Source organism: Aricia agestis, chromosome 1 (assembly GCF_905147365.1).
Source record: "Aricia agestis chromosome 1, ilAriAges1.1, whole genome shotgun sequence".
In the NCBI taxonomy this organism is placed as follows: Eukaryota; Metazoa; Arthropoda; class Insecta; order Lepidoptera; family Lycaenidae; genus Aricia; species Aricia agestis.
In genome coordinates, this window is record NC_056406.1 from 18,694,385 (window position 1) to 18,706,632 (window position 12,248).

General features: G+C 36.7%; 1 protein-coding gene across 3 annotated transcripts in view; it reads right to left on the reverse strand.

Annotated features, from left to right (window-relative positions):
* Nucleotides 1–12,248, reverse strand: part of LOC121733529 (tensin-2-like) — a 119,118-nt gene that overhangs the window by 98,310 nt on the left and 8,560 nt on the right. The window lies entirely within an intron of this gene.

Here is a 12,248-nt window from a genome sequence, read left to right on the forward strand (position 1 = left end):
GGAAGCTATTTCTCAACATTTTAGTACTGAGTGATTATAAAAGAAAAAATACGTGTATTTTTATTTTTAACGAGGATCAATATATCAAAATTTGGCAGGAAGGTTTAATTGCACCCTGTAAATATTATTAAGTAAGTACGGTATATTAATATATTATATTATAGCTAAGTCTGTGACGGGCTTTAGGGTCGGTTGCACCAACTTACTTTAACTATAACTATAACTTTAACTTTAACCATAACAAAATATCAAATGAACTGTCAAATCCCTAGTAATAATAATGGACGCCATATTTGACGATAACCTTAACCTTAATTATACCTAACTACGCCTCTGGTGCAACCCACCCTTAGAAACTTCATAATAACGGGTTTACATTATTCCGATCCAGTTATCCAATCTAACGCTGGATTACTACCTGAATAATGTAAACAGGCACTGGAATGCAATTTATTAATTCCACTGCCCATTTACCTTATACCAGTAGCAATCTAGCACTGGATTGGATCACTGGATTGGAATAATATTAAATATAGCCATTAGCTTAAACTTTTTATCGGATTTCAATATGTAGTAACTTAGTAAGTACTAACAGCTTGTAATAGAAAACTATTGTTACATATTACTATAAAAAATTATAAGCAAATACTAGTTTCATTCGGACTTCACTTCACAACAATCTAGTTTCTCCAAAAAACATGAAGAAATAAATTATTGCAATAAAATTTTCTTTCATGTAGATGTAGAGCTCTTAAAATGATTTTAAAACGCTCTACAATTGACGTTAATATTTTTGTGATTTGTGATAAAGCAGAGTGAAAATGATCGTAAAAGATGCTTTTAACTACTTCTATAGCAGCAACCATAAAGTTACACGCGTAAAGTTAATGAAAAAAAGTCACGAAGGCTTCCCTGCCAGATATAAAAATGTTGGAGTAAGTAAAGACTTGCTGGCTATTATTAAAAATAAATAAAATACTTGTGGCACTCGGGGACATTTTTTTATTAACTTATGCAATTATAATTGCCATCTTATGTGCGTCTAGTGAGTAAGTCTAGTCGCACGCACACAAACGCCGTGCCGAAGTCTGGCTACGACACCGACCTGGTATGTATTAGGTTTTTTCGTTACGGAATTTCTTGATTCGGTTGCCACGCTTAAAGCCCGCGATAAAAGCTATGCAAAAGCTTTTTTTTTTTTTAAATTAAATAAGGGGGCAAACGAGCAAACGGGTCACCTGATGGAAAGCAACTTCCGTCGCCCATGGACACTCGCAGCATCAGAAGAGCTGCAGGTGCGTTGCCGGCCTTTTTAGAGGTAATAGGGTAGGGTACGGATAGGAAGGGAAGGGAATAGGGTAGGGGGATTGAGCCTCCGGTAAAAAATATCTAAATAGCTAATAATATATAAAATAGTAAAACTATACTGCTGCTTGAAAAGAGCTAAAAGTACGCCAATTTTGCCTAACAATACAAACAGTATTGATCAAATACATATTATGTTGGCAAATAATAACCGTAGTCACGTATATTTTTAGTATGGCGTGATCAACATAATATTGTAAACAGCGTGGCCAGAACCCAGAACCAATTTTATGAACGTTCCTGGCGATTGGGGACCACCCGTGAATTGTAAATTAACAGTCTGTCATATTCACGTTACTTGTAAACCTTACAAGTCAGTGTTTTTGCTGCCACATGCACAGGGCTTCCAACTTCTAAAGCTAACTATTTTTAAACGAATTCCAAAAAAGTTTGTTTACCCCGCAGATTTTTAAATACTACGCGATTTATAACGAAAATTTCATAACGTTGCCAACCCAGAAATAAGCACTTTTTGAAAGAATACACGACTTAAGAAATATTCTACTTAACGTTATAGATTTTATCTCAGTCCTTGTTTTACTAGACCATGGCCTCTTCCATACACAGACCATTAACGATTCAAACACGTATTCGCTCGTTTTGAATGCCTATTTAAAAGTCACACATATACATATACATTTAGAAAAAGCCATGTGATTTTACAATGGCAAGATATTGTTAATTGCAAAATCACATGGCTTTTTCTAAAGTAAATAAGATATTGACAAAGAATCACAACATTTATAGAGTTCTCTATTACAAATTAATAAATTCTACTCGTTTGGCGTACGGTGTACCTTAATGACATTCAAAGTTAAGTGCTATAAATACAAAATAATCTAAATCTAAATATGTATATAAAACTCAAAGGCTGAGACTGACATGGTGATCTATCAACGCACAGCCCAAACCACTGGACGGATCGGGCTGAAATTTGGCATGCAGGTAGATGTTATGACGTAAGCATCCGCTAAGAAAGGATTTTGATCAATTCTACCCCAATAGAGGATGAAAGTTTGTATATAATAATACTTCTTAACGCGAGCGAAGCCGCGGGCAATATAAATAATCAGATGCTATTTTTAATCTTATTTAGCAAAATGCTGGTAATTGGCTCTGAACATGAAATTTTCGCTTATCTGTCTCACCGCCGAGCATTCTGATGTAGGAAGAGGCAGTACATACTCCGCTAATTGTACCTAATTGGCTTTCCACGAGCCTAGATTAAGATCGTTCGGCAGCGGTTGTATCTTAGCTGATTTATTTTAATCGTATTTTAGATAGCGACGGAATAACAAGCCATTTGTCCACAACTACTAGTGATGTGCCAACTCGGAAAAAACAAAACTCGATTTAAACCGAGTGAAAATTCACGTAACTCGGGTTGAACTCGAGTTACGTAACTCGAGGTAACTGGATGGACAAGTGAATGCTTTTTTGAATTTTTACCAGTTTATTCCCTCAGCTTCGCATAAATAGTTAAAAAATTGGAACCGACAAAATATGATATTTTTATATGTTTCAATTCTTTCATTTTTTTAGTAAAAAAACTTGTAAGTAAAAAAGAAAATTATTGTTTGAAATGGAATCATTTATTTATGTATTTTTCGCGGTTTAGATACGAACTCGAGTCAGAGAGAATTCAACTCGAGTGGTTTCGAGTTACGCCCTACTCGAGATAACTCGAGTAATAGTTACTGTAGTTGCCCAACACTATCAGCTACACCGCGGACGGACGAATCTAAAGTTTACAAGCGGACTTTCATTCTGCTGTTAAACCGTTTGGAAAATTAACATGGGACATCTGTTACCAAAATGTACAATATATGGACACATTTACGATCTCTATCAATTTAACAAGTTTACATTATACTTGAATTAATTATTATTATTATATTTCTTTATTCATTTTAAAGGTTTGGAAAATAATGCGCCACCATTTTCACTAACTTAATAATAACTATAAGCTTTAATAAAAATTCTATTAATCTTCGTTAACGAATATATTCGATGGCGTGTTTCAATTAAATTGAATTTCGGTATACGGGCCGGGGCCTGTGAATCACTGGCTGCTACTTAAGAGCCCATATGACCCTAACTTGACTACATACTTTAACCTAGATCTCAAAATCTGTAAGGTCTAGAAAACTGATTTTTTGACACAAGTAACTTCAGTTCATAAAGATAAAATGCTCAAGACGAAAACACGATTACTCAAAAAATGCTCGATAGTTTCTTTTTTACAAAAAACCTTGTTTTAGACACATTTTTGCTTGGATCTTCGAAGTTTGCTGTCTTTTCTTTAATATTTTTTAATATCTAAAAAGGTATTGATAAAACCTAAATTTGCTCAAAACACTTTTTTCATAATCATTATAGTTCGTCTTTTATTCAAGTAAAACTAACTCGGCGATGATTCGGCGCCGTCCTTTTTCACCTGGTATATGAAAGTCGGGCGTGAGTGTGAAGAGAGAAGGACGATGTTTGATTTTTAGAGTCAGGTGAGCTCTTAATCACCGATTGTGGAGTTACGGGCTTACGGCTGCGCGAGCGCAATGAAAAATGTGCATCGTTGCCGCTTAAATTACACGACTTGTTGCAATTACGATAAAGTATACCAAAGTAATTCCGAATTCCAACTCATCAAAATTTCACATTTGAAATAATCTTATTAGATGTAGGTACCATCTGATAAATGGAATCGAAGGCACATGTGGACCAACTTAATTTGGTCAGGGTGTGTTAAAACAAGTCGACTTTAACAAAATTTTATTTCACAATAACCCGACCGTTTAACGTAGGTTAACCATCTGCCAGTGAATCAATTGTGTGCAGTGTGATGTTGCATTCTGCATTCAGCATTACAGTGCGGCAAAGCTGTAAATGGCGGAGACGTGAACGTGCATAATGTTCCGCGTTCGCCCGTCGATCAGTGTCGGTATTATCCCGCGAGCATACGGCACTAATGAAGAACAGTCATTAGCGATGAATAAGTAGGCCAAAAATGCATTGCCTAAGTTCCACTCAATTCAGTTCCATCGCTTTTAACGAAGTTAAACTTAGTACCCTAAAAGCGACAGAAAAATTAATGAAAGAACCTAGATTTTTCCAGACTATTTCCCTAGTCATGGATGTAAATGTTAACTGACGCCAATATCTAATAGGTACCTACTCCGTACTTCGTAGCACAAGGGCGAACATCAAATACATCGCACTTATGTCACGCTCGTATATGCGTGGCGCTTCGCAAAAGGCCATGTTTAACCATGGTATGTAAATGAGAGCAATGGAGCGGCGTGTTTGTTCTGTGTTGTAATTACACTGTGACGTCACGCCAGATACTTGCGCAACGCGATAGAGAAACCTACATTTAAAATTCAACGCCTGTCAACCGGGATGCTCACGGACTTGAATGCATCATTAATCGCATTAGAATCACCTCCTCATTTCACGGCAACAATGGCACTTAACGACTCTCAGCATCGCCGAGAGAACCAATTTCTTGGAAAAGTATTCTTATTCTGAAGCAGGCGCAGTCGCAGCAAATTTTGGGATCACGAATAGTACAAGATAATAGATACTAGACCTATGTTAAAATACAAGGTATACGTAGTCATTAGATATAAGATTAATGGTGGGAGGTAGGGGAGGCTTGCTCATGTTTTGGAGATGAGATTGCAATATTTGCAGCTGTAGCATAAATATTTTTTAAGCTGAGTTCAGTCTATAGGTAAGTACTTAAATTGATGGACTTACGTAATTTGGTCGGGTTATGTTAAGTCAACGTTAGTTGCCATCTGCTGGTTAGATTTGACGATATCCGACCAAATTACGCAGGTCCGCAATCTGCCTTCGAATCTATTTCTCTGTTTATGCTATCAAGAAGTTGATTCCTAGTCAGATGGGGGAACCTACGAAGTTTGGTCGCGTTACAACTTACGGCAAACCCAGCCGACAGATCACAATTAGGTAACATTGAACGGACATGATCCGACCAAAATATGACCGCGTTGGTCTGTCAACTGCCTAGGAATCAATTTCCTCGATGGTACAATAACGTTTGCGACTTTTATAATATGTATGTAGGTTTTTTTTATTTGGCAGTAATCTAGGAACGTAAATCTTTGCCAACGTCTCAAATGAGTTTAGTACTTTAGTGCCACCTCATAGAGCTCCCAATTATTCATAAGCTGACAGCTCAATCGGTAGTGTGATTGAAATTGTCGTTTGGTTGTATTTAAATTTCCTACGTCCTAAATTCATAATCAGCTTTCACTCCTAGTTGGATAGGTTTTATGCGTTTACCGTTTAGCAACGTACATATCATACAAGCATCCCTTATTGGTGGCGATATTAATTATTCTACTTTCATTCAGCAAAAAGAACATGGCGCCGCGCCAAAACTCGCGATCTGATAAGCGACATGATTAATTGTGAACTCCTATTCACTCGTTCATAATAAAATTATTATTAAAATTTATCTTTCTCATTTACAAAATCATAATCATTTGTTTCAATACCCTATTTTATGTTTCTGTTGTTCTTTTGTTTCATTTGTTTCCGTCGTACATTGTTACGAGTTACGACTTACGACACCCCTAAAATATCCAAATTGTACAATAATTGGTGGGCCATAAATAACTAGTACTTAAAGAGTTATCAGTAGCTTATTAGTTATTATAAACCTTTCTCTAAACGCCCGCAGTCCGCACCGCCGAGCCGCACTTTAGAAGCCATCAATAATAATTGTGGAAGAGAACAAAATAATTGATTTGATTACATATGATTATATTTATAGATCAAATTAAGGTGAAAGAAATATTAAAGGACTGACAATAACACTTTTTTAATTGAACTAAACTGTTTTTAATGGAATCGGTTAAAATATTAAATGTACAAAACAAAAGATACTCTACATTTTGCAATTTTATATTATAATTTATCACCAGCCTGTATTATGTTGGCGAATGTCGGCCTTGACTGCAACAATTATTATTATACTTACTAACCACAAACCATAACTAATTTTGAGTAAACAATATTTTTATTATAGGGAAGGTTTTGGCGAATAGCGATTGTAACAGGAAAAGATTGTATACGAGTATGTAGAGAAACACCAGCTCTACAACTTGCACCCAAATATCACAGCTAAAAATACTGAAATGGCTTTATGTAGCTTCAGCTATTAGCAGGCAATTGACACGGCAACTTACCACATTGACAAGTTAATTGCCAAACTGCCAACGGCCGGGCTTGGAGCGACGTCTCTACAAAGTGTGGCGATGAGCGAGACACGGCACAAACATATTGCACCACTCTCCAGCGAAAAATTCTCATGATTCAACTGTCCTAATAATAATATAATTAATGTCGCTATACATATTTTGTGATACTAATAATAAAATTAATATTTAATAATATACTTAAAATTATTCAACATTAGATAATATGAAGTAAGTAATAAAAGTATATTGTAAAAAAGTATGCTACGGCCGTGCCTTTACTAAAAAGCTTGGCTGGAGCACTGCCGTGCTCGCAGATAATATATGTATTTTTCTCCTTTATCTCTTCATGGCTAAGTCACTACAGAGCCAATTTAGACGACATATTTTGGTAAAAAGGTTTAGGTACCATTCTCAACTAACTTCAACAAAGTTGCAGTCAACATCTAGTATAAAAATAAACATTTCTACTTCTATAGCTCTACGTTTCATCCATACCATGAGGATTCTTCTGTTTCTATTTCTAATTCAATAGCGACGTTGTAGAATTTTTGTGGGGGCCTCAGCTTATCCAATTAACCTAGTTCGCTACTGAATAAAGCACAAAATAAAGAATAACACAGAGTCAACAAATGTCTTCAATTAAAATGATTTATTTATCCAGCTCGTCCAACAAACGTATCGGGTATCTAAACTGGTCCGAATGTGTTTGACCGAATGTATTAATGCACAATACCACGAGATGGTATCTCCCCGCTTCGATCAACTTAATTCCCTGTGATACACATCTCCCGTACAAATGGAGACCTCCAACATAGACGCTCTCCTTTTCTAATGGCGCAAATGCTCGTTTGATGGCTGGTTTAAAAACCTATTTTCGGAAATATCGAATTACAAATTGATTACGTCGACGGTTTCCCACAATATAATATTACGATTGACCGCAACATACTCATAAACGCTTCTCCCATCCTCGACGAATCCCTCGAGTGTTTGTTCGGAATGATCGATTAAAAAATAACAATAGAGCGTTTGCAAACATTTCATGCGATTAATTAATTTACTTTTAGCACGAGGGGCTCTCCGCTCTCGACGCGCCGGTAACGTCTATTTTGTAGCTCTTGACTTCACACGTGGCCCGTGGGGATGATTTGTTCAATGGTAACAGTCAAGGGTTATTTTGCGGTATTGTGCGCCGCGGTCGTAAATCACTGGAGTACGGTATACCAGGTGGCCCGAGCTATTTTCGTTCTCCTGCTTATGAGCGAGTAAGAAAATAAATTTAGTTTTATGACTTCCATTGAAGTAACATGATTCATGGTAAATTGCCGTTCAATCGATGTACCTATTCGCGAGTTACGATCGGTAACAAAGGAATTAAAAGTATTGCATCAGTTAATGGGAAACTACAATTGATTTGTTACTATTAATTTTTGTAGAGCTGAGCCCTCGGCTGAGCCCTAGCTCATTCCTACGACTACGGGCCCTAGTCTGTACAAATTGAAATTTATGTTAAAAAAACATGAGGGAACTTATTTTTAAAGTAGCAGAATAAATATAAAAATATAATTAGGCTATAAAATATAAACTTAAAGTAGTCACTTGTCAATTAAAAGTCTTTTAATTGCGAAACGACGCAGGCCTAGCGGAATGGCCGGCGCGTCAGCTGGCATTCTGGCAAGCACTATAGGCAGCGCGACTCACGAAGCGTGAATTTTTTTCTAAAAACAGACGCCTGTGGTCACAATCTCAATTTCAGTAATGTAACATTATCCGGACAATTCTCCGGCCGACCTCTAAAAACATATTATATTTAGCCTCGTCCTAATGGAACTGAATACCTTCGCCTAAAACTTACAAAACTTTTGCTATTTAATACCTCAGCTCAGTATATGAATCGTAAAGATAATTTTTATTGTCCTCCACTTTGTGAGTCGTTCACATTAATTCCGACGTATGTTTTATCGCTGAAATATAATACAGAATTTTACTGTTACTGTTACAAAACTTTCATTAAGTCTCTGAGAAACAAATAAATTCAATAGATACTAGCTAATATAATAGAATTCATTTTAAAGATTCCTTATAATTATTATTTCTTTAGCAGCTAAACTTTCCTAGGACGAGTGTGTGAGTGTGAGTCAGAATATTTGGGCCCCCGGTCACTCATTGCTCTATTCATTACACCGATCATTATCGGTACCTGGCCGACTTCCGGTCAACACTTTACACTTTAGTCAGTTCCCGAACTGTGCAATATCCGGTCGAACAATTACACATTTGGGTCGGGGAATAAAACGCTCGTTTCATCGCCTTCGGTTTTTATTTTGACGCGGCCGTTCGTAAGCTCTAAATATTTACGCACGGGCAAACATTAGAAGTCGGCTGATTACCGGTCAAAGGTTTGGGCTTCTTGGTATAGCTAGCCGCAGGTAGTGGGAGTGGTCTCTGGCGTAACATAATGACTAAAATTTTTCAACTTTTAGCGAGTATCCAAAAAAATGTGTAGGCGACAGCCGACAAGTGGAGAGTTAATTTTAAAATATTTCATTAATGCAATTGGATTAATAATAAAGGTTCTTATAATAAGCATTTTTTTATTTTTATTTTGCTCATTTCATCGTAACTCTCAGAATAACTATGTTAATTCCTCTTCTGTTCTTCCTGGGCTAAAAAACTCAATCCTGAGAGCGAGGCATGTAACTGTCTTCGCGGGGGATTTTCTCATAGCAATAAATCCAACCCTGCTAAGACCCTCCCGAAATATAGTCGTTTTTGTGTCCTATTATCTCACCTGAGATGTGACATAAATTCTTTAAGTCGGGGACCGAGGTGTAATGAGTTCACAAATTACGATATAATTTGAATTTATATTGGTCATTAGGGAGGGTAAAGCCGTCCCTAATGTTAAAACAATACTAAACACGCTTACTAGTTTAAAATTTAAAAAAAAGGAATTTAGGACTTTGAAATGTAAAGTAGGGAATTACTTTACATTTCAAAATCCTAAACTCCTAAGTATCTAATTGATTAAAAATTTACGTAAAATGTAAACGAACTAGTGACAAAGGCTTAGTCGGAGTGCTGGGACTGTAGACCCTTAATCTCTAGCCGGTAGTGCGGCCGTCGCTGGAATGTCTCGTAAATCATCCGGGATCCTCAAAGACCCGACACCCGACCTTTAACGTTCTTTGTTTCCAATTGATGAATCCTCAGGAGAGGTATTTGGATTATTTGATGAATGATACACTAATTTAAAGCGTATATTGTTTTAAAAACTGACAACAATATTTTGTTATAACGTTGAACGTTTATATGAACGTTTTATTCTCCTTATATTTTCTTACCAAGTTTTTGACCTAGCCTTTGGACCTTCTAGAGTTAGAATTACTTGAATCCTTGCGGAAAATTAAATGCATATTGCCTAGCTAGAGCATGAAGTCTGTCAAAAGTCAAAAGAGCCACTGCAAAGGGCCCTTGTCAGTGCACATCGCACGCGGCACGGCTATGCGCACGCGCACATGCTCCTAATTAACTCGTCAATGGTGAATACATAACGGAAAATGAACCCACACAAAGCCCGTGGCTCCGTGCCCGGTCAGCCATTCATAAACCGAAGCGTATCTCTTATTCGATTGTTTACACGCGCAATCCCATGCCCCTAATAGTAAACAAACACGTAAATACATAACTTGAAAGCTTTACACTTTCCAAGAAAAATGCAATTTGTTTAATTAATTTAACAACTAAACATGTTAACGTTTATAAAATAAAGCATTTAATGATATTGATTAGCCTCCGAAGTCATGAATAATCAAAATAATTGATTTACTGTTAGGCTCTATGTTACATATTTTGTCCCAGAGCACGGTGACGTTGGATGGAAGCTTCCCCTTGGTTTACCCCAGTTTTCACAACTTCCTGTATCCCACTTTGTAACGAAAACTAGCACAAGAAGTTTTTAAAGTTGTCGCCAGTTGTAAAAGACTGAAAACTAACAAGCAAGCATAGAGCTACAAACATTTTGTACAACGAAGGAGAAAATAACTGCAATTTGAAAATAAAGTTTTGACAAAGAGTAGAAAATATTGCAACGCAATCCGCAGGACGATTATGTATCTTGCGGCGTTTGAGTTTTGATACCCGAGTCATCACCCTTGCGAATTATTTAACATCATTACCAACTTCTAGCCCCAAACTTGTATCTTTAAGTCAGGCAGTGTCTCCATTAGCCGCTGCCCACTACTGGCTACCGGGTTTTTATACCCTATATGTTAATAAACGCTTCTAACAGCTAATAAAACAAAGGCGACTAGTAAAAGCACTTAGGCCGATGCCCGTCGCCTTCGAACACGACAAGCGTTTTCTCCCCAAAATTGCTGTGTACCTCAATTAAAACGACTCGTAACAGATTAGTCGGCGCGCTTTCTGTGAGAACCTCCTGCCTAACTCAATTTGTATTCTTTCGAAATCAAGAGTGTATTAAGTTTCGTTGATATCGTATACTGCCGAAACCAGAGCAAAGATTTGGTGATGCGTGACAGTGAACTTGGCTGAAGGTGGCGCCGAGCGCGGGAGCGGGCGTGGGCGCTGCACTTGCGCAAGAGGCCGGCTAGTGTGAGTGTCACAACATCACACATTACCACTCTACCGTTAAGTCCACTAGCCAATGATGTCACCCACGAAACAATAGCTAACAGAACCTCCGTATATCTGGACGGAGCGAGCGCATCGATTTTAAATTATCGATTTTCGTTCGTTCGGATATGAAAAAGTAGAGCGCTAATGTATTGCATATTGATAACCCGTAGGTCAGTAAGATTGTTATAACTTATAAGTATAATAATTATAGATAAATGCAATCTTTTAATGTTATTCATATGTGGACGCTGTTAAGCATTCGTGTACTAACCCACACATTTGTATTGAGTTATGAATGCAGTTATGTTCTGTAGATGATTTAGAACAAGACTGCATTCAAAATTTAACAACAAAAAAAATTGTGGGTTAGGACACTAATGCTTAACAGCGACCATGTATATATTATGTTATTGATATATTTCTATTTTTTATTGTTTTATTATTATGTAAGTACATGTATATTGTAGGCAATTGAAGTTTCCATAATATTATGATGGCGAAAAGTTTTAGGACTCTGAGATAGGTACAACTGAGTTCATAACATTATTTCACTATGATTTTTAACTTGGCGCTAATTTTCAAAGCTTTTGATTCTGGAGGGAAATTAATGTAGAGTTTTTAATTGCAATCAATCAAATATTCTTTAATGTGCACACAATACAGAGAGAATACAATCAAAATATATAAACTATAATAAAATAGAGTACTATTAAACATAAAACCATCTCTACACCAAAACATAGTAACACAAATTACAATACACATTGCAATGTATAACGTGTATGTGAATATAACGACAATGCATTGTCGTCATTGGCATTGTATCTAAGACATTACCAATGACAATATGGTTAATAATGGTGAATTAATACTGAACTCTAGATACTAATTGTACCCACTTGCAGAACTCTACCTTGTAAGTCGTAGCCGCCGATCATCTGCGTTTTATTAGCCTCGTTATTCGCGTTACTACTTTATAGCTCATATTAACTGCATGTTTCATCTTGTGAACTAAACACT